The sequence below is a fragment of the Saccopteryx bilineata genome, chromosome 11 (genome assembly GCF_036850765.1).
Source record: "Saccopteryx bilineata isolate mSacBil1 chromosome 11, mSacBil1_pri_phased_curated, whole genome shotgun sequence".
NCBI classification, from domain to species: Eukaryota; Metazoa; Chordata; class Mammalia; order Chiroptera; family Emballonuridae; genus Saccopteryx; species Saccopteryx bilineata.
Window position 1 is genome coordinate 10,033,032 of NC_089500.1, and position 23,019 is coordinate 10,056,050.

At 46.5% G+C, this 23,019-nt stretch overlaps 1 protein-coding gene across 4 annotated transcripts in view; it reads left to right on the forward strand.

Moving 5' to 3' along the window:
• BCL2 (BCL2 apoptosis regulator) overlaps window positions 1-23,019 on the forward strand; it is a 186,382-nt gene that overhangs the window by 5,225 nt on the left and 158,138 nt on the right. The window lies entirely within an intron of this gene.

Consider the following 23,019-nt stretch of genomic DNA (forward strand, 5'->3'; position numbering starts at 1 on the left):
TTGGCATCACCCTAAATTAGAGTAAGATAGCTTTTCTGCTCTGATGAAAGGCAGGAGATCTTGCTCTTTTAACAGCTCTGTTAGGTATTATTATTTTATCCCCTTGTAACAACACAGTTTACATTCTGTAGATGGGTTTAGGGGCCCTGACACTGTTGAGGACGAAGGGACTCTTGGAAGCGAAGGATTGAGATAAGGGTGAGGTTATGGTGAGTGTATATACGGGTAGCAGCCTCCAAACAGAGAAATGTGATACTTAGTTTTATGTCTTAGGAGAGCATGAGATGTGGATTACTAAAAGAAAGAGATGGTTTTCAAACAGGGCTCTGGCTTCTGTTGATGAGATGGTGGTCCGTCCTTTTTTTTTTTGGTCTCTGTGGTTTTGGAAGACAGAAACGGACTTCTCCACATCCAGTAAAGGTAGCTTCCTTTTTACTAGTTGGTCAACAAGCAGTTTCCCTTTTCTGGATCTGGTCTCCATCTAGCAAAAACATTGGATTAACTGGAAAGCAGGGCCGTTCTCATGCCTGTGTACAAAGTGCGTGAAAACGCACCGTTTTCCCAGTGGCTGAGTATCACCGGCTAATGGCCAATTTTGGCAGCAAAACGATAAGATTAAAAATAGCCTGAAGACGATCTTGTCTTAAATAATATATTTAATGATGAACTTTCCTTGGGAAAGTGCATCTCTCTGCCTGCTAAGAACCACATGACCCCTTTCAATAATTCATTTTTCAGGGGGAAAATACATTATGGCTCCTAGGGTTTTGCAGTCATGTGCTGTTGAGTAATTATATTTCTAGACCTTCGTAAAATTTTTATAGTTCACTCAGTTCTCTTTTCTGTTCTAGGGCTTTGGGGGCTATGTTATGTCTGCCGAAAACGTGGCTGTCTTTTTACGCCTCCTGTGACTTTTAGCTGTGGTTTCTAGTGAGAACCGATTGATCTTTCTAGTGATCCTTGGTTGAGCTGGTTCAGATTGCTTACCAGTCATTAGGCCACACAAACATCAGGTAACTGAAAGCTGCAGATTTTTTTTTTTTTTTGCTTTCTTTAAGCCCAACTCTCACATTCTTCCTTATCTCTACTCCCAGTCCTAGCCAGCTCTTTGGAGGACTGATAAACCAGCCATAAAGCAGGTGTGTGGGTGCTGTTATTCATAGTGGTCTCTTCCACTCGGCACGCCACACCCATTGCTGAGGTCACTCATCGTGACTTCACACTCGTTCAGCAAAGCAGGATTTTAGCAGACGTGCATTCGTGCTCGAAAAACAACACTGCCTTTGTAGTGTACAGGTAGAAAGGTTTTTTTTTCTCCCCAGAGATATATTGTATTTGAGGTTCAAAGGTTCCGTTAAACCTTTTTAAGGTAATTTAATAGCACCTTATTCAGGTCTAGCAGTAACCTCGAAAGTTGGTCACCCTTTACCCTGGCTCCATACAGAGACCACTCAGTGAATTTACTTCACTGGGAAGCTGCCCCTTTCATCCCTCTTGGTTTGACTCAAACAAAATTTGTGTTTGATGTCCAAAGGGCATTGACAGTGAGAATCAGCCCACAGCAGAGACAGATGTGATCTCCAGTCTTCTCTGTGCCCTGGGTCAGTTTGGGAGCAGAGGGAGGAAAACCTTCCCCCTCTCCTGGGTGACCTCACAGGCTAGTGCTAGGTGTCTTAGTAAACTCATAGTTACCATGCAGCCTGATGGGCATGATCTTAGACTTTAGAGGGAGAAGAAGAAAACTATGTGTTTGTTATTTTGGATACACATTGAGCTTTGTCTAAGTAAGTTGTTTCTAGTTCATGAGTGCATTAGTCCTGATTTAAATAGGAGGAAGAGTGCAGATACATTTTGAAATCCTATATAACATAGACTTAAGAGAACTGAAATGTAGGGGGAGTTCCCTTGTTAAATATTTACCCATTAAGCGCTCCTTCTGCACATGAAAAAGATTTAATAAACATTAGTCTGCCATTCTGAAAGTATTTCATTAGTTCTTTTTAAGTGAAAGACAATCAAGGCTCTGATTAGAATGAGGAGAAGAGCTCCATTTGAAGAGCTGTCCTCCTTAAATTATTTTTGCAAGCAGAAAAGAACAGTCGATTTTGAAGCAGAGCAGGGGCTCTCCCTCGGGGAGAGGGGAAGAAAGTCTTTTGTTTTGGTTTGGTTTTAGGTTGTAGTGCTGTTCTGTGTATCCAGAGGCTTCTCTTCCAAGACGCTGTTTACAGCAATTCTTCACCCGCAGTAGCATTTGTGTTCCGAAAGAGCAGGTGTTCGCCATCTAACTTCTTGCCCTCCTGGTCCTCTCTCTTTAAATGGAGATTGTAAAACTTTTGAAACAACAACAAAGCCATTTGCATGTTTTAAAAGTATTTTTGTGGGTTGCCTCGCATTCTGATTTGGTACCGCTGACATTATTTCTCAGCTCTGTTTGCCAGACAATAGATAAAACCAGCTGTCCTTCGGTGAGAACAATGGTTGAGTGATTATTTCTCTCTCTCTCCAAAGCCATTTGGGCTTTCTCACAGGGACCCCACCCCATGCCCCGTGACTGTCCTCTACCTGCCCAGGGTCCTACCACAGGCAGGCCTCCTAGGTGTGGCAGCCGGTGAAAGGGAGCGTTGGCCTGAAGAAGGGGCATTATGCCTGCAGACCAGCCAGAGGCAGCAGGAAAGGACCCAAGTGAGAATGAACCCCGCTCCAATCTTGCTAGAGGTAGCAGGGCAAGGAGATTGTCCACAGAGAGGATGTGTTCCCTCCAGGGACCATAGATTCTAACCCTGTGCAGGGAAAAGATAGAATCTGTTGGCAGCGTTTCTTCCTGGTTCTGCTGTCTGCCAGGTGAGAGTGGGGTGGAGGGTTGTCCTGCAGCCTCAGCTAAGCTTGCACTTACTAAACTCAACTGAAATAGCTTCTGCCCAAGACACTTCCCCAAACAGAATCTCCCCGACACGCCCAGGTGTGGCCATTTGTAGCCATATGCTAAGAGCCACTTGGGTGGCTGATGGGTTCTACCAGAAGGTTCGCTCTCCGGTCGACCTCTCTGACACGCGGAATGCACCCTTCACCGGGAAACCTTTTATTTGGAAAATTGGCATCTCCACGCTTCTCCTGGTTTTGCCTTCAGAATTTCAGGAATAGAGCTGTTTTTCGTATCCGGTCAATAATCAGCTCTCCAGCTCTCTGGGCTTTCACCCTAATGACTCAGAAGCTTATGACCGACTTCGTTCTCCCTTTCGCTCTCTTCTGAAAACAACCCAGGACCCACTGTTGTCAAGTGAAGCTTCACATGTTCAGGGGAGGTTTTACCATTGAAACCAACACCTCTTTCTTGTGACAGTTCCGATGACTCTGTTTCTCTATTTTTAACTGTCTTTTCTTAAGCTTCAAAAGACAGCAGAGAGTTAATGCTTGGAGCACCAAACAACAAGGGATCGATGTTGCTGGTTAGCTTTTCTTGACGTTTTCCAACTCTCCTTAAGCAATACTAAGATTTCTTCTGCTTAATAACATGATGAATGTTACGTCTACGTATTAGCTCTGCAGCTGAGTTGCAGCCAAATAGTCCACTCAGCGAGTGGCATGAGAATTTTCGAAGAGAATATGGGACAAATATTTAGAGCTGTTCATTGTCGCCTCTTTGTGACATAGATTACCTTCTTGCAATTAGGATAGGAATAAAATTAATTACAAATTATATCATCAGCTTTAGGTATTGATTTTTTTTATCTTTATGAAAGAAATGAAGCAAGCTTGTAAAGGATGCCAGTTGGCACTTGCGAATCTAAAATGTCAAGACTGTCTCCTAGCTGTTTCCATGATGAATTCTGGCCAGGATCTCTCTCTCTCTCTCTCTCTCTCATTTAAAAAAAAATTTTGACACTGAAAACTTTTAGAGGTGGTTTTGAGCTATTTCATAACAAAATTATAAGTACAGTGAGGCAGAGCCTCTTACTAACTATTAAAAAGACAGTCCAAGAAGAAAAAATTTGAAGAACTGTTGTTAATCAAGGAAAGTGAGTAAAACTGAACCCTGAATTCTCTGTCACCAGGACAGTGATGGAAATGGAAGGACTTGCACCGATCTTGTTATTTTAGAAAGCATGCGCACTTTTTTCACTGGAAAGCCTTTTTGAGAGCCTACTATGTGCAAAGCTTTATGCCAGGAGTTTTACTTGAGTAAAAAAATGTGTAAGATAAACTTTGCCTTTAAGGAACTTACCAACCAGTGGTGAGACTAAGATAAGATGGGCTATTTAGTGAATGAGAGGTCTTGTTGGAAGGGGATCTGGAAGCGCTTCTGCCAGAGAAGACAGGTAGGAAATATGGGCAGAGGGCATTTCGAGTAACCAGATCGACCAGAGAAGCCCAAGCAAGCCAGAATGCATGAGGCATGCTTGGGGAACTGCAAAGAGGGGGACCCGCTGGGGGCATAGAGAATTCTTATTAGATAAGACTGGGTCCTAAGTCCAGAGGTTTGCCTTTAATTTGGTAGCTGTTCAAAGGATATTGAAAGGGTTCTGAGACATCTGCGGGCTTGCTGAAGATTGGCAATGACTACATGCTGAACAGTGGGAGACCGAGTAGGAGATTTCTGCGATGGCGGTCGAGTGGGGAATGGAAAAGACAGGACCAATGTGAGGGGTGGTCAAGTCAAACCAAAGGGCCGACAACAGCTGAAATGTGAGGAATGAGGGATGGGAAAAAGCCAAGGACTCAAGTTCGAAACCCAGCTGGTTCAAACAATGATATGTTCTCCAGAGAGAAGGGCAAGATAAGAAGCATTACTATTTTGTTGGGTAAATGTGACCAAGTTAATTCGGGACATTTTTAGCTTGAGCATCCAGTAGGCTATCCACGTGGAAATGCCCAGGAGAAGTTGTCCTTAAGGATCTGGAGCCCAAGAGAAAAGTTAGAGCTAGAATACAATATGCCTTTCCCCCAGAGCCATTTAGATTTCCCATTTTCTCTTGCAAGTTGCAAAGTGGTCCTAGCTGCTGCTTACTGGTTCTGCCTTCTTTTATTACTGCTGTTCCCACACTGCCTGTTCCCAAAAGTTCTCTGTAGGCGTGTATGGATTGGATTAAGGTGATTAACTTTGAGTTTTACTGTTCAAAGGTTGGCTTCCCACTCCCAGTTTACCTACTTAAAAAATAACTTGAGTGAAAATAGTGTTGTTCCCATATCCTAATAGTACCCTCTATTTGTGGAGGGCTTGTAAAATCAAGGTGTTCTTCTTTGCTGGGATTTCCTCATTTAATAAAATTTTTCTCCCATTAAATTTATCCTGGCACCTAGCACAGTAGGTATGGGTGCACACATGGATTGTTTACTGAGTTAATGAATTAATAAAATGATTATGGTAGAGGCATTTGGGGCAGTTAACTCATCCTAACCCCACGATGTTTTCTCGTTCACCTTATTATGGGGTGTGTGTGTGTGTGTGTGTGTGTGTGTGTGTGTTCCAAATGTCCCATCCCACAGATCTGTTCATGTATATAGAAACAAAAAAAGAAAAATACATATTAACTCTTCCGATTTCATCCTTCACCAGGGAATGGAGAAGTATGTTGTTTATACATGAAAAGAAATCATCTAGGTTTTGCTTTATATTGAATATTCAACTTTTATTAGTCCATAATGCTAATGTTAGACATGAGCCTATGGACGGTCACCTTATGTCCTGTTTGCACAGAGAATACATCAATACAATCCGCATACCTGTGGATAGGTGCTGTTAGTCCTTGTGTTTCATACGACAAGCCCCATCCAGACTGTGAAAGTGTTGACGTCTGAGATTATTCACCACCGTATTATTCAAGAAACCAGGGCTGGCCTAAGGTCCTCCCAGGGGGAGCTAGGTGGGGCTTTCCCTTTGCCCGGCATTGTGGCTCAGATATAAAAGAACCACAGCATGAAAGTTGTGGGAATAAATGGTCCTTCGGTTCCCGTGAAAACAAGCAGCCAATCGAAGGTGGAAGTCAGTACAGCTCAGTGTCCCCGGAGGTAAGAGAACCTACGATTTCATTCCCCCAGACACAGACCAACAAGAGGACCACCAGGGGTGTCAGGGATGAAACCACTAGCTATGCAGCTTTGGGCCAAGTTCTCTGTTCTCCTTGATGCAAGCATTATGGCCTTTCTGCGGTTTTACCAACTGGTGGAATTTGTATTTTGAGACTCCCCGTTCCCGGGCGTGAAGCAAACTCAAAGCATTATTACTCACCAGTTGTCATCTGTTGGAGAAAGATGGTATGATTTGTTTACTTGTAATGAAGCTTGACCATACTGCTCTAGGGACTTTTTAAAAAGAGGGATGTGTCAGCTTACAGATTTGTCCCCATGAATGAAACCACAAGGAAATGTTCTCTTCTCCCCCGTCCTCTTTTCCTCCCTGTCATTTCTTCAGTGACCATCTGCACGCTGTTACCACTGCCAGACCCTCTTGCAGTGGCTTATCTAGGAGTGAATTCAGAAACTTCAAATTATAAAGGACACCCAGATAATTGGCCTGTTTTCCAAAGTATCTGTCCCCTGCGCTGGTGCCAGATTCCATCTTAATGAATACATCCAGTGACAGTGGGATTCTTGAGCTTGTCCGTATCCGTGAGAAAATGAGCTTCCCTGCTTTGTAACAGCTTGCGGCTCAGGGAGGAAAAAAAAATGACAGCCATTGCACAAGTTTCCTTTGAATGTAGTTTTCTTTCCCATAAATGATACTTTGAGAATACACTTAAGGGGTTATTAGTTTTCTAGTTCATGCTTGGCCTGTGTGAGAATAGCACAGGCTGTCACTGCAGATCAGTAAGCTAAACACGCTTTGTCTGGTTAGTGTGAACATTTAATATTTGGCTCAATTAAAAATTAACTGATGAGAGTGCGTGTCGCATGAGATTTGAAAATACCTTCTGGAAGGGATATCGAAAGGGCATGGCCGATGAGGAAATTCGCGGTTTGGAAATGTGGAGGCTTTGGGGAAATTTAATAGGAGCTTTACTCTGCCTTCAAACTTCTCTACCTGCTGGGCTCAGTATGGCATTAAAAAGGACATTCTCCTTCCTCTTATGGACCCACTTGCACCTCTGTTTTCTAGAGAATGATTGTTTTGGGGGCTGGATCATAAATTAAGCAGACACAACAGGCGATTGGTTATTCATTTATCCCCCACATTTTTTTGTCTGTTTGTTTTTTGTTTAATTGAGTGTGTGCTGTAGGCCAGACGCTGGGGAAGTGGGCGGTGGGAACTGGATAGACCCGGCTTATAGTCTGGGGTGGGGGGGTGAGGATCGTTAAACAGCAGGTACAGTCAGGCAAGGGTAGAGCTGGGAGGGAAGAAATGCAGCCACAGTTGGGGTGTTTAGTCTTCCCCAGCGAAGGGGGCTGGAGCCTAAAGGCCGAGCTGAGTGAACCTGGAGGAACCAGAAGGAGGAGCGGGAAGGAGGACCACAGGGTGGCCGGCCACGGACCTGGGGCTGGCCCGGGCTGAGTGCGGAGGCTCGGCAGAACGGTCATGCTGGAGAGGGACCTCCTAGGAGAGCTTTGCTCCAGAGGGGTCATCATCCAGTTAAGGAGACTGAGGAGAAACCAGGGACAGTGAGGGGGCTGGCCCAGTAAGACAGCAGCATGCCCGACCTGGAGGGATGCCAGGGGCAGCGAGAACTTGAGAGCTTTGGGCAAAGATTCGTACCAGAATGGAGAGGTTTGGGGGAGGATGCAGTGATCGATTGAGTGCTTCAAACCATGGCTCACTTCTTCCAGTTCGGTAGTCTTCTGCTATAATCCTTTCAGAAAGAATATGGCTGTTGTTGTGGCTATAGATGAGCACCCTCCCCACCCCTATTTCCCATTCTCTTAAAGTAACACCGCCTGGTTGATAAAAACTCTGAACTTACATTGTATTCCATCTTCATTAGCAACCAGTTGAGAAAAGTGTATCGGAAGGAATTCAGTTATGGAGAACCCTGTTTTCATAGAATTGTCCTTCTAGGTGAAAAAATTACAACAATGTTTTCTTGCCCTCAGGGAGGATTTTCAGGTTTCCAAAGGAATTTCATATGGACTGGTCCATTTGATCTTCAGGGCAAACCCCGGGCAAGGCAGGTATTATATTCCCTTTTCTCTCTGCCTTCCTCTCCCCACACGCTTATTGTTGTTTGTGGATTCCCACAGGGAGAGAAAATTTTGCCTGACGAAGCTCCCCTCAGAGCCAGTAAGTCCGGCAGAGCTGGTGGCCGTCCCCAGGCTGGAGCCCCGTAGCTGTCCCCTTACCCTGTAACGAAACCCTTTTGGCGTGTTCTCACGACACCAGGTTTCCGATACAGAAACTAAATCAAGTATCTCCAGGGACAAAAAAAAAAAAAAAAAAAAAAAAAAAAAGTAATAATTATGCTCTCCTGCTTTGTATCTAAAAAATGTTTAGAAAATGAAAATGTAGCCTTTTTCTTCCCAGTTCTTTTGCCTTCTCTGATTCAGCTTTCCAGGTATGTTTCATGTTTACTGCTGCAGAAGGGTCCCCACCTGCTGTCGTTTCCTGCTCATACAGTCACTGGTCAAGACCCCATGGGTGTGGGTGGGAGGGGGCGGTGGTGGACCTGACCTGTGATGCTCCCTTAAGGGACAGCAGTGTGTGTGGGGGGACAAGTGTGCTCTAACGCTCCATGTCAGAGTTCTGGGAAACAGCCCTTTCACTAGGGGCAGGCGGAGTTCCATGAACACAGTCGATCATTTTTGATGGTTAGTATCTAACTAGCGACCCACTTTTTAATTTACTTTTAAAATTGGGCTCCCCTCCACTTGGTAACCAATATAAATTTGGCGAGTGAAGTGCTCATTGTATATAGAACAGGGAGACGCCTCCATCAGTGGGATCCCAGTGTCTGGAGGGCATGTGATTCAACTTCTTATTTAGTGAACAAATATTTATAACAGCTCTGAAGCCATCACAGAAAATGACAGCCGGGGCCTAGGTACCATTTATGAACCCAGCATTGGGTGGAAGTCAGAAGAGTAGACAGGCAAGTGATTAACAATATACCACGAGAACTGAAGTGTAACAAAGACAGGACAAATGGGTGCAGGGTGCTCATGGGTCAACTTATCTTCTTGAGTTAGTCTTTGAGCTTCTTCTGGTCCTGCCTGCAAGATTACCAACTGAAAACATAGGGCTCCACCTTAAAACTAATACATGTATCAGTCTAATCCAGCCTGTACATCAATCAGTTTAAGACAGGTTGCCGCGCGCAAGGGAGAATGCAAAGCTTCTATTTTTGGCTAGAATGTGTGGAGTCCTCTTTCCTTACCCCTACACATCCCGTCACCTTTCCCGTTTTCATTAATCACGACATTGGTCATGGGCCACAGCCACTGCAAGTCAGGAGGAAGGAAGGAAACTAACAGCATGTTTGAACCCCAATATGTGCCAGACTCTGGGTGTAACACTTTTATGGACAGAACATTATTTAACTCGATAACCTCTCCTGAGGGTAGGAAATGGAATTACAGATGAGGAAACAGGGGTTCTGCAAAGTCAAATAACTTTGCCTCTTGAGAGGCAAAGCCAGATCCCCTTTGAGGCACTCTGAGTGGTAATGGATGTCCTCTGCAACTTAAAGAAATGTAAAAATATTTAAGCAGACACTTATCAAGTAAAACAGTTTAGTGTGGGTCACTTTGGGGTTACTTTTCTATCTTTTAGAAAGCCAATTAGCTGTCTTTAGTAAGTAGGAGGTAGGTTTGTTTTATTTTTAAGTTTCCATAGTTTAAAAGAAGACAGAGAAACATTTTGTTTCTGTCTTTCTCTTTGGCTCCGAGAGTCTGCATAAATAGCCTTTGAGAAATAAGTGGTGAAAAATGCTTCACACCAAGGCTAGACACCTGATTGATTCAGAAGCTCTCCTGGGCTCAGTGTGTATGTGTGCATGTGTACGTGTTCGTGTGTGTGTCTGTGTGTGTGTGAATAACAAACCCACAGTGTGCTCCTGGTTCAGGAGAAATGATCTCACCGTCCAATTGTAACTGTAATAAGCCGCATGCCTTTTACCAAGAGGTGGGCAGTCGGCGGTTTTACCTAGGGTGTGACCCTCAGCTTTCCGTCCTGCTTATTTTAGGCATGACCTGAGTGGTTTTTCCCCAGGGTCCAGAAGTGGAATGATATGTTACTCCCGTTTACAAGATGATGATGTATCTGTTTTTACATCTAGCTGTCAATTTTATTCTTCTTATAAACAAACCCACCTTTAGCAACCCGGGTGTATCAAGAGAGAGTTATTTCCATCCCCTCAGTTTCATTTGGATACGTTTGGCTTAGAACAGCACAGTGTTTCCATAATAACATTTCAACAGGATGCTGCTGCCTTGATCTGCAGGGCCCAGGGAGTTTCACCACCGGCCAGGAAACTATTGTACTTTCTTAAAGAACGTTAAACATGAACTTCTGACAAGATAGGAAAGTCTTACTAGATTCCTTATTAAACCTCTCTATTTTTCTTTCCTGCTTTCTCATTCACTTAAGTATCTCTCTGTTATTACACAGAGATAGATGGAATGTTTACCAAATTTGAAGTTCATAGGTTGCATAAGGAGCTCAGATTCAGAAGAAAAGGAACTGTTTTCAGGGCTTTGTTTAATAAAGCAAGTATAAATAAAAAGTTAGAACATGTCTCCCAGGCACAGCATGTTATAATGTTTGGAGTTAGAACTTCATGGTATTTTGTAAGGAAGGGAAGTTATTATTCAGGCCGAGGGACAATAGTAACCTTTCCTAAGCGAGACGGAGTCAACACCAGGTTCCCCAAACCCTGGGTGGAACTGGACATGCCCCCAGCTGCTGCTTCTCTTGTTTATGCACCAGATTGCTTTAAAAATGTTGGTTCAATATAATCTGAAATGTCTAATTTATACTCTATAACTCAACAGTATAATATTTAAAAGGCTACTTGATGTGTTTTTAGAAATCCTTGAAATCCTAATGACTTCTGATAATTAGGATCTTTGTTCGGTAACGGCTTTCCATGTGACCTCTCAGTGACAGGGACGGATCTCAGGACAGAAGGGGAGACGCCGATTCCCTGCCCTGGAGAATCCATGCCCGATGGGTTCCCTGGCTTCCAGTGCAGGGAGGAGAAAGGGCCACCCCTTCTCTACCTCCGTTCTCCCAGAGATGGTACATCATGTCCGCGTGGAAGTGGACAGCACCTGTGTGTCACCTGTGTCGTAATCGGGGAAGAAAAGGCCTTTATGGCTGCCAAGCCCATTAACACCTTCGAGATCTCTGTTTAGCAATTATGATGATCTTAAACACACTTGGAACTGGGAAGCAACGTAGGCAGAAAGATGTCACAAAAGTTCACATGCTAAAGGTCACACCCATTACCCATAAGAGCTTGCACATCCTTCTTAACAGGCTCGCTTTATAAGACAGTGCTAAAATAGACATAGCACAACATTTACCGTTTTAACCACTTTTAAGTGCACAGTTCAGTGGCATTAGGGACATTCAGTAGTCGAGCAGCCGTCGCCATTGTCCATCTCCAGAATTTTCTTATCATCCCAAACTGAAACTGTGCCACTACACGGTCACACCCTGTCCCCTCCTCCCCGCAGTCCCTGGTAACCACTCTTCTACTTTCTGTCTTTATGAACTTGATGACTCGACGTGCCTCATGGAAGGGGAATCACACAGGACTTGGCCTTTTGTGTCTGGCTTCCTTCACTTACCATCATGTCCTCGAGTTTCATTTGCTGTCGTAGCATGTGTCAGAATTTCATTTCTGTTAAGACTGAATCATTTTCCATCCAATTTGTTAAAAAATATATAAATAGTTTCTCACAAAATTGGTTATCACTTTTCCCCAGTTAATGGAAACACTAAATTCAGTAAACTAGTACTGAGTTGGGGGTAGAGGCCTGCGCATTATTAGAAGCATTATCTCAAGAGTCTGATTATAAAGCACAAGATTTTAAAAAATGCTATTACAAGCAGTTTAGGACTAAGAAACAGAGCCACCGGAGGCTCCTCTGTGTGGAGCAGACAGGGAGGAAGATGTCACCAGTCCTTATGGTCACCCCTGGGTGTGGCATGGGACCATCTTCCTTAGTGCTGCTGATGCAGCCGGGTCAGCGAGGCAGGGTGACTTTTGCTAAGGAGGCTTAAAGAGTTCAGGGAGAGAGCGTTTATACATTTCAGAAATACCTCTGTTCCAAATGCTTAAAATTTTTAAAAAGTTTCAGCTTCAGTCATCTGAAAAAAAATCCACTTGGGTGGAATGATTCGTTCCAGAATCTGGTGAAAAGAGGAAGCAAAGCAATTGTGGTGTAAAAAGAATAAATAAAGTAAGGTAAAAAGAGGCTGACGGGACTTTCAGTGGTCCCTGCTTACCTGTTTGGTTCCTTCTCCTGCCTCCCTTTTCCCTCCCGAGGAGAGAATTTGTAGGAATGTGACCCAGTGGAGAGGGACAGTGTCATTTCTGGGGGAGATTCTGCCGCATTGCTGCCTCTGAACTACCTCCCCGGGCAGGGCTGCACTGTTCATATAGTTAGAGTCACCAGTGTGTCCTGCTGCTGGACACGTAGGAGCTGCCTTAACGCTGAACATCTGCCCCGTGGCTCCAGTCCGAAACCTTTGTACAGTAAAATGTTCTCATTTGTTCGTTTAGCAATCTCTGTGCCTGCGAGGTTTCTAGATGTGTTCTCTGGCCTCGCGGAGGGCAGTCTCCTGGGGAAACAGACACACAAACAAGGATTTCGATCCAGGGAGTTTTTCCTGAGAAAGTGGCAGGGGGGCTTCCCAGAAGAGGTGCCGTTTGGCCGGTGTCCAGATGGATGCGTAGGAGCTTGCCCCGTGGAGAGTGGGAAAAGGTACCTTGTACAAATACGCAGTGTAATAAGAAGGGCTTAACAAAGATGATACAAAGGTCGGCATGACCAGAGTACAGGTACCTGGGGTGAATGGGATGACATGAAGCTGGGGTGTAGTTGAGACTGACTCCCCAGGGCCCTGAGGGTCTCCTCAAGGAACTTGGACTTGATCGTTCATGCAGGGGAGAGCCAGTGAAAGTATCCAGCAGGCTAGGGGTTCTTGTTGGTGGCAGAGGAGGCAGCCGGAGGCCTGATGGGGTGGATGTCCATCTCGGGATGGGCTGAGCTGCCGCACCTGCCCCCCAGCGATGGCGTGGCCCGGAAAGACATTTCACAGATGGAGTCAGCAGAGCTGATCACAGGAGTTGGGGACCACGGGTGTGATTGGATCATCACTGGGTCCTCAGCGCTTAGCTCAGGGCGAGCAATAGGTACCGACTGACTGAATGCGTGGACAGTCATTTTGCTAGACTTTTGCTTGTTCATGGGTGTGCGCTCTGTGCCAGACACTTTCTAAGCGTGCTATCTACTTGAATGCATTTTCTTCTTACAACAGTCTGGAGAGGCGGGCACAGTTTTGTTGCCCTGCAGATGAGGCTGGGAGAGGTGACTGATTATGGTCGCTTCAGTGGTTGAGCTGGGATTCGAACCTAGGCGTCCATGGGGTGCTTGGTGCTCTTGATCACAAGGCTCTGTCGCCTCTCTGCTTCTGGAGTTTCCAGGAAGCTGCTCTGATCAAGGCCCAGAAGTGATGACTCCAGGCTCACAGGACCAGCGGCAGGATGCAGAGAAGCCTGTTTAGGAAACCATTTATCTCACACAGACATACCATCCGAGGTGACCTCCGCAGAAATAACAATGGTGATACGGCCAGCCCCAGCCATCTTTACCCTGGCGCAAGACACCCGTTTTGTAATGAAAATGGAATTTCTCTGGGAAAGAGTCCTAGAAAGAGATAGGCCGTTGAGATAAAAATAACAAAATGTAAACCAGTATCACATTGTGTGCTCTGCATGTTTTCTTCCACCCTTACCTTCCCTGTCGCGTCATGTCTTTTGTGCACTTGCTCTCTGGAGGTTGGGCCCCTCGGACCCAAAGGAAGAGAGGGGTGTGTGTGTGTGTGTGTGTGTGTGTGTATGTGCGCGCGCACATGCGTGTGCACCGAGAGCCAGGCGCACTTCACTTTGAGTTTGCCCCTCCCCGTATCTGATCAGGAGGTCAAGGGGTCCTTTGGGGCCACCATTAGGATGGAGGACTATGGCTTTCTGGAATGAAGGGTGGTGAGTTAGTTCTCCCAGGTGGCCCGTGGCTGCCGCCCGAGCTCTGAGGCGTTCAGGTGTGTGTGCAGTCATGGATCATTACAGCCCCAACCAAAGCTGTGTTTTCCTGCCATAGGTCAGAGTCGTATAAAATAAACTCGTGTCATAACAAAGGATGCTGGCCGCCAGATTACATCTGCGTTTGCCCCGGAGGACACTGATTTTCATGTCAGCCTGGGGAAGGGATTCCATTTTTATGCTGATTCTAATTGGGGGGTCTGTCTTGCTCCACCACCCTCGTAAAGGGTGATAAACACTGGTGGCCATAGCAGCACACAGAAGGCGTGAGGTCTGGAAACCCTGCCAAGATCTCTTGGCTCCAATCTTATGCAAATTCTCTGAATAGCATGCAAATGACTTTGCAGTAGCAGGGGACCCAGGGACAAGTGCTCATCTGTTTTTGTCTCGGTTTCCTTGGGCTTTAGCAACGGCCACTTTAGAGGTGAGGGCAAGTCCCGGTGAGGCAGGTTACAGACGGTTTGGGAAGAGATGGTCTGGTACCAGTAGACTCCACTCCTAAAATTCCTTTGTGACCAGCAACTTGACTTTCGGCAGCCTGCAAGATGAGACCTCTGTGGTTTGAGAACAGGAAAAGGTCCACCAGACCTGATGCTTTTTGAAGTTCTTTATTTCTCTTCTCATCCCAAAGATGTGCCATGGGACAGGCTATAGCCGACATTTCAGCATCCCACACACACTGATTGGGCCTCGACTCACTGCGAGGCATTGTCCTAGGCACTGAAGAAAAGTCACGTGTGCCATCCAAGTGTGGAGCTGTAGGCTGTGTCTAAAATTTGCACTGTCCCCATGAGGCCATTGGGCACATGATATATAGCTATTCCAAATGGAGCATGATTGGGATGTAACATACAGACCAGATTTTAAAGACTTAGTATGAAAAGATGAATGTAAATATCTATTAGTATATTTTGCTAATTGCATGAGGAAGAAATGGTCTCTTGCATATATTGGTTTAAATAAAATGAGTGTGGCCACGAGCAAATTTAAAATTACATATGTGGCCCACATGGTAGTTCTGTTGGGCAGAACTAGTCTAGACTGCTGACCATTTATTGCATAGTGTGGTCACCTTTTCATTCCTATATTTGGATATTATTATATAGGAGGGTAGAGAGACCTTTCTTTTTCGCGCGGATTGGGTAGAGTTTAGACAGTTCCACAGCATACCATGTCACTCTTGACAGAGCGCGTTCTCATCCAAATTCTTGTTGATGGCATTGTTGGTCCACCAAGGTAGGCGAGGAAGGCCTAGCCACACATGTGCAGGTGCGTGTGCTGAGGTATTGGAAGGGAGCTTACCCACCTGCTCTCCAAGTTAGACCTGAGAGTAGAATTTCAGAGTTGTGACTTCTAGTCCGACTCCTGTTAGAAATATACTAATAATTACCCATGGGACTGTTTGCTTATGTTTCTATACAAAAGATAATGGAACAAAGTCCTCTTTAGAAGTAAATATTTATGTGTGTTTATGTATAAAATGGAGACAAGCATGTCTTGCAGCTGGCTAATGTGACACATTAGTCGAAAGCTGTTGCCAGTGTGCAGTGGAAAGGTGTGACTCATGTTGAAATTTTCGACCCACCAGGTCAAGGCAGGGTTTGGGTGGTAGTCATGTTGCCATGACAAGGATATTTCTTCTTTTGGGAGCCAGTTATTGTCGTGTCAAATTCCTGGCAGCATGAAGCAGGGTTGGTGGATCTTACCTGTCAGAAGGCCTGAGATCGAAGTTAGTCACCCATGGGATGGATGGACAAGGCAAGTACCCTGGACCAAAGAGGCAAGGGATCAGATCCAGGGAGTCACCTCTGGGCTATTCTATTCACAATACTTCTGACACCAAAAGTGCTACACCAGTAACCAATTCGCCAAATCTCTGGACATCAACCAGAAGTCCTGCAGTTTAATTGAATTTTGACACTACCTGGGTAGCATCTGATGCCACAAGTGGAGGGCTCAGTCCCACAGGACTTCCTTCACTTCACACAGCAGTCAGAAGTCTGGGCCACTCAGACTGCTCACCGACTGACTATACAGCCTGGGTTTCTATGACCCCCTCCTCATGTTTGATCATTTGTTAGGACGGTTCACAGGACTCAGGGAAATGCTTATGGAACTATGACTGGTTTGTTATAAAGGACGCAGATCAGAAACAGCCACCTGGAAGAGTCGTGCCCAAAGCAAGGCCTGGAAGAAGGGGCATGGAGCTTGTCGTCTTACCATCACCTTGATCTTGTTCATCCACGAGAGAACTCTCTGAACCCCATAGTGCAGGGGTTTTAATGGAGGTTTCATAACCTAGGCACAATTGATTAAATCATTGGCCAGTGGTGACCACCTCTCCAGGCCCTCTCCTCTTCCTGGAGATTGGGGGGTGGGGTCAAAAGTTCCAGTCCTCCAATCATGCCATGGCCTTTCTGGTGACCAGCCCCCATCCTGGGGCTATCTAGTCATGCCCAGTCACTAGTCATCTCATTGGCATACAGAAGACACTCGCCACTCTGGAGCCTTCTAATGTCTTAGAAGCTCTCACGTTAGAAACTGGCAACCAAGACCAAATATAGCAAAAAATGCTCTTCTCATTCCTGTTGCTCAGGAAATGACAAGGGTTTTAGGAGCTCCGTGCCAGGAATCAGAGGTGAAGATCAGATGTATTTTTCTTATTATTTCACAGTATCACCCAATACAGACTCTTCTGGGGAAGATGAGAGAAGCTGTCAAGGTCAAGGATAGGAGTTGGGCATGGCAGGTGAGATCAGCACAATCTTGAGGGCACACAGGGCCACGGGCTTGGGTTGGATCCTCCTTGCCCTCCCAGGAACTCGCTGTGTGGGGCACATCACACACTTCTGAGCTTCTATTTCTTCAGCTACAAACAAGGGAGTTGGGTTAGGGGGTCTCTCGTAGGAAAATATTTGTGATTCTATGAGTTTGGAAGGCTAGAGAGTTGGCAAGAATACTATTAATAAGGTACCAATGACAGCACAGGGGTTTGGTTCTTACTGCTGTTCTTTCTTCTGATATACTTTGGGGAGCACTGAGATTCATGGTAGATACGACATTGGTCTGGACCATTCGGTTGGTCCTGGGTGAGACGGGCTAGGTCTAGGATTACCTTACAGGTATTGAGGTTTAATATCTAAGCACATTCAGACTTCTTGGTCTTCCCTGGTTCTCTCTGTCCCTATCCCTATACTTTCTGCAAGTTATAATTATTTCTTCTTTTATATCTTCAGAGTCTAGAGTTATGAAGGTAGCAATTCCCCTGTGTTGATCATATGCTTGTGTAAGTCACTGCTTGTTCTCTGTCTACAATTATTTTCTCTGCCTTATTCCTCCTAAAAATTAAAAAGCTACAACAACAACAACAACAACAAAACATGTCTGGGCCATAGATGAGTGACTTAAAATTGTAACGACTTTTCCTTTGTGAAGTCTCCGTTTCCATTGCGTGGGGTAGGTGTGGGGAGACAGAAGCCCTCGGATGCCGAGATAGTCTCGTGTTTTGTAGAGAAACACCCAGGAACACCCCCCCCCCCCGCCGAGAGCTCCAGCCCCTGCTTCAGCCTCATGCATCTTGCTCAGCCCCAAGAAAGCTGGCATCGTTTCTGTTGGAATGAAAAGATTGACAGAGTTTCCCTAGACAACAGCCCTGCAGAACACTGTGGCAGAAGGTTTGGTCTACATACCAAGGCAGCCGGAGTATTAATTGCATTCTCTGTGATCACACACACAAAAAAAGGCGCCAAATTATTTTCTTTGTGCTTTAAGAATGACAGGCATTTGCTCTGCCAACTCTAAGCATCATAGTATCCCACGGAAAGGAGATGCTAGGTTTGAAAGAGAAAATGTAGAAGTGAAACTCTGGTGGGCAGCTCGTCCTTAACAAAGGCCTAAAGACGAACTGTTGCATACTTGGTACCTGTAGGTGATCAAGGAGCCGGGTGAGGAAGTGTTTCCCTAAATGTATCTGACCTGTTAAAGCATTTTCTATTTTGAAATGTTAGTTTAAATTTAGGAATAGGACTTTTCAAGTTGCCTGCTATGATTGGATTCCATTGTCCTTGGTGGATGGACCAGAAAAGCGGTCACAGTGATTTCTGTATGTACTTATTCTCCCCCAGACCCTGAACAAACACAAACTTGTGTGTATTCCACATGTCCAGGGTCCTCCAGACATGCCATGTTGCCCTGCTGTTCCGTGTTGCTGTGCTGTTCCATGCTGTTGTGTTGTTCCATGCTATCATGCTGTTCCATGCTGCCATGCTGTCCCACTGTGACGTGCTATCTCATGCAGCCATTCCTTTGGGCCTGTTCTCCCCTCTCCAGGAATATACTCCCTTCACAACCCACACTCACACACACCACCTGCACACATGCACATTTTCTTCCTGGTCACTCCTGTCTCTGAACTGGGGAGGACCTTCATCAGGAACTGTCTGTGAGGATTTCGCTGGGTTAGGCGGATAGTGCATGAAGCAGGTGTCTGCCTGCGTGTTGGGGGTTTTCCTAGGCTGAACATTGTTATTCGGTGCAGCACCTTTCCCTCCCTGAACAGTCCCCCGAAAAAGAGAAGTACAAGCATGGCTCATGTTCAGGGTTTGAGCATGTTTTGGTATAAAATGTTCAGTGGATCGGAGAGCATTTCATTCTGGGCAAAGCCACCTGGAGTATTCTGATTTCATGTGATTAAACCTCCTTTCCCCATTCCTGCTGGCGGGATAGGGGCAGGGGAAGGGGGACAGTTGTTGAGGGCCTGGCTTGGCTTGGCTTGGAGGAGGGAGCTGGTCCTTGGGAGCTGTGGTCATCTGATGCATACGACCCATGTTCACAGGTAGCTTAAAGCCCAGCTGGACTCTTTTGGGCTTCTCTCATCAAAGCATACCTCCAACCAAAGGGAGGCTACCACAGCCACCAGGTCGTGGTACGAGAGCCACCGCTGCTATTACCTGTCACCTGCAACAGGAGGAAGGTGCCCAGACCGTGCAAACTTGCCTTTGGGTCTGTTTGCCCACTGCACGCAGTAGGGACTTCGCTTTTCTTGCCTAGTTCATGCTGTGGAGAGTGCTTCTCTTGCTTGGTGGAACCTTCCGCATCTGGGGCCTCTTCTGATGGCCCCTCCCCCCACCTACACGCACACCTGCTGTACCAGAGAATCAAAGGGCCTTGTAAGCCATTCCTCAGTGTTGTGTCTTGTGGCTGAAGCACCATTCGTTCAAGACATGGGTGGAACTCGTTCTGCCACTGCCTTCTCTCAGAGACCATGTTGTCGGCTGCCCGGTGACGAGCCACTTCCTGGGGCCACACCGGAACCCTCTCCCCGGCGCGGGCCCCACGCTTTGGGTCAGAAAGCCCCCCTCCCAAGAACTATGTGTGTCAGCGCGGTACACAGACTCACAGAGTCTGGGTTACTTATTAACCATATTGCACAGTTCAGATAATAGTGCCTTTCTAGACTCCGGTGTCGTGTTGCAATGTTCACCTGCGCGTAGTAGTAGCTCCTCGTTCTCTCCTCTCTAGGAGGACCGTAGAATCCATCCTCCGAGCTGAGGATACTGGTGAAAGTGAAAAGCCGTGTGACTGTTTGTCCCATTGGCTCCTCGGGGTACACAGGGCTGGCCCCAGGCAAGCTGGCACCTGCAGTAATGATCCTGGACGTACTCATCTTACCCTCTTGGGATTGGGCATGCTTAATATTATTAATTATTATTATTAATCTTTGTTTTTGTGCCGAGTCCTTTCTGCATTTTTGTGAAAACTGAATGAGCTTTTTTATAGGTCTCTGTGCCCTTACAAAGCACCTTCCCCACGTATGCACTAGAACAGGGGTCGGAGCCCTGGCCAGTTGGCTCAGTGGTAGAGCGTCGGCCTGGCATGCAGGAGTCTCGGTTTTGATTCCCGGCCAGGGCACACAGGAGAGGCGCCCATCTGCTTCTCCACCCCTCCCCCTCTCCTTCCTCTCTGTCTCTCTCTTCCCCTCCCGCACCAAGGCTCCAGTGGAGCAAAGTTGGCCCGGGCGCTGAGGATGGCTCTGTGGCCTCTGCCTCAGGTGCTAGATTGGCTCTGGTCGCAACAGAGCGACGCCCCAGATGGGCAGAGCATCACCCCCTGGTGGGCATGCCGGGTGGATCCTGGTCAGGTGCATGCAGGAGTCTGTCTGACTGCCTCCCTGTTTCCAGCTTCAGAAAAATGAAAAAAAAAAAAAGAACAAAAAAAGAACAGGGGTCGGGAACCATTTTGGCCGAGAGAGCCTTAAACGCCACATATTTTAAAATGTAATTCCGCGAGAGCCATACAACGACCTGTGTACGTTACTCATTATCCAATAAAAATTTGGTGTCGCAACCATGAACATGAACGGTAGGAAATGAATGGATTGTAATACATGAGACTGTTTTATATTTTTAACATTATTATTTTTTTATTAAAGATTTGTCTGCGAGCCAAATGCAGCCATCAAAAGAGCCACATCTGGCTCATGAGCCATAGGATCCCGACCCCTGCACTAGAACTACCCGAATTGGCCTGTCCGTCTCTCTCTGTGGAGGTCCTAGCCAGACTCCGTGGATTTCGCCCTCACGATGCAGCCGCACTGTCCTTTCCCGTCCTGCGGCCCCGCACTGCTGCGTGCTGGCTTCTAGCCTTAGGCTCTCATTAGACTTCCTTCTCACAGGAGTCTAATCGTTTAGAAATTTGTTTCTTTGTCTAAGAGTCTAAGAATAGGATGAAGAGCCCTGAGCTCAATTCTGTGTCTTAATTGTGTTTGTAAGTGGGCCTTCTGCTTCTCCTCCATGAGAAAGGGATGCATCTAAAAAGTTCTTTCAGCATTTGAAAAAAAAATGGTTGAAGACAAAAAGAAAAAAAGAATGCCTGTGAGTACCTCGTTTGATGGTGTGCGGAAGGGTTTCCAGTGAACGAAGTCGTATTCAGCGGTCTCTTGCTCACCTGTCTGCGGCCGTGTCTGCTCTCTCCAGCGCTGGCACAGGTTGGGGTCAGCCTCCTTGGTTTACATTGCAATCGCCAGGAGGGTGGGAGCTCTGTGTGTGTGACTGTCTGTCAGTGATGTTCCTGCGCAGGACTGGGGCCCCTGGATGAGTCTTGGTTCCCATGTGAGCAATGATCTATTAAGGAGCACCCGGCTGTAGGAGGCAGCAGTGGTCCAGATAGGGCCCGTCCCCATCAACACTGTCTCGTGAGTCTTTGATAAGCAGGGTGTTGACTTTTTTTTAAAATGTAGAATATATATATAGTCATGTAATAATACATGTTGGGAATCATTTAGAGATTCCTCCCACAAATAAAAAAGGAACGGAAACCAAAGCATCCACACCTCGAGCATTTGACCTTGGCACCAAACCAGCTTCATCTTGACTAAAAGTAACTCTTTCGAAAACCTTATCCACTTTTTGCTTTTTTGGCGCTTCTCAATCTGCAGCTAAATTAGGCCACAGGAAAAGGATAGCTACCTTCAAAGAGGCAGCTGAGTCGGTGGGGTTCTTTTCTCTTTGTGGAAAACAGCTGTGGGTGCCGGGGGGGGAGCGGGGGCAGAAGCCGGGCTTTTGTCCCACGCAGAGGTGGGAAGGTGCGGTCCCCAGACTGCGTCTCTCTTCTGTGGAGGAGTCGGCAGATACAAGGAGCCGCTTTATCAACATCTCAGAGGCTCTTGAGAGGCGTTGATAAAGACCTGGGAAAGAGACAGGCAGGATGGCGGTGGGAGTAAGAAAGGAACACTCATCCTACACAGTTGTTCATATCTCCCCTTGTTTTTGCATCTGTTTGTGGCTGAAGGTTATGTGAACTGGGTTGTTCCTTTCCACTGCCTTCTACCAAACAGGAGTACCTACCTGTATAAGCCCCCAATTATTTCCCTCCCTGCTGAGGGAAGCACGGATTAAGCCTGAGAAAGAGGAGTCTTCCAAGCAATGGGTGCATTTCCAACCCCTCCTGCTTGCTGTTTCTCTCCAGTGGAATTCCAAATGTGGCAGGAGTGGGGGGCAGGTGAGGTGGAGGTTTAGTTGAGCTTTGTTGAAAAGAATTACTGCTATTACCCTCCTTCTGAATGAGGAGTTTTCTTTATTTCAAATTAAAAACCAGTTTTAGGAATTCTCTTTTGCTTTGAAAAATGTGTTCTGGGGGATACGTTGAGTAAATGGCTTTATAATGTCCTTTAAGACTTACTGTTTACCTTGACCTTTCTCTCTCTCTCTCTCTCTCTCTCTCTCTCCCTCTCCCTCTCTCCCTCTCTCTCTCCCTCTCTCTCTCTCCCTCTCCCTCTCTCTCCCTCTCTCTCTCTCTCCCTCTCTCTCTCCCTCTCCCTCTCTCTCCCTCTCCCTCTCTCTCCCTCTCCCTCTCTCTCCCTTCTCTCTCTCCCTCTCTCTCTCTCCCTCTCCTTCTCTCTCCCTCTCTCTCTCTCTCCCTCTCTCTCTCTCTCCCTCTCCCTCTCTCTCCCTCTCCCTCTCTCTCCCTCTCTCTCTCCCTCTCTCTCTCTCTCCCTCTCCCTCTCTCCCTCTCCCTCTCTCTCTCTCCCTCTCTCTCTCTCTCCCTCTCTCTCTCCCTCTCCCTCTCTCTCCCTCTCTCTCTCTCCCTCTCTCTCTCTCTCTCCCTCTCTCTCTCTCCCCCTCTCCCTCTCTCTCCCTTTCTCTCCCTCTCCCTCTCTCTCCCTCTCTCTCCCTCTCTCTCTCTCCCTCTCTCTCTCTCTCTCTCTCCCTCTCTCTCTCTCCCCCTCTCCCTCTCTCTCCCTCTCTCTCCCTCTCCCTCTCTCTCCCTCTCTCTCCCTCTCTCTCTCTCCCTCTCTCTCTCTCCCTCTCTCTCTGGTCCTCCTCTGCCC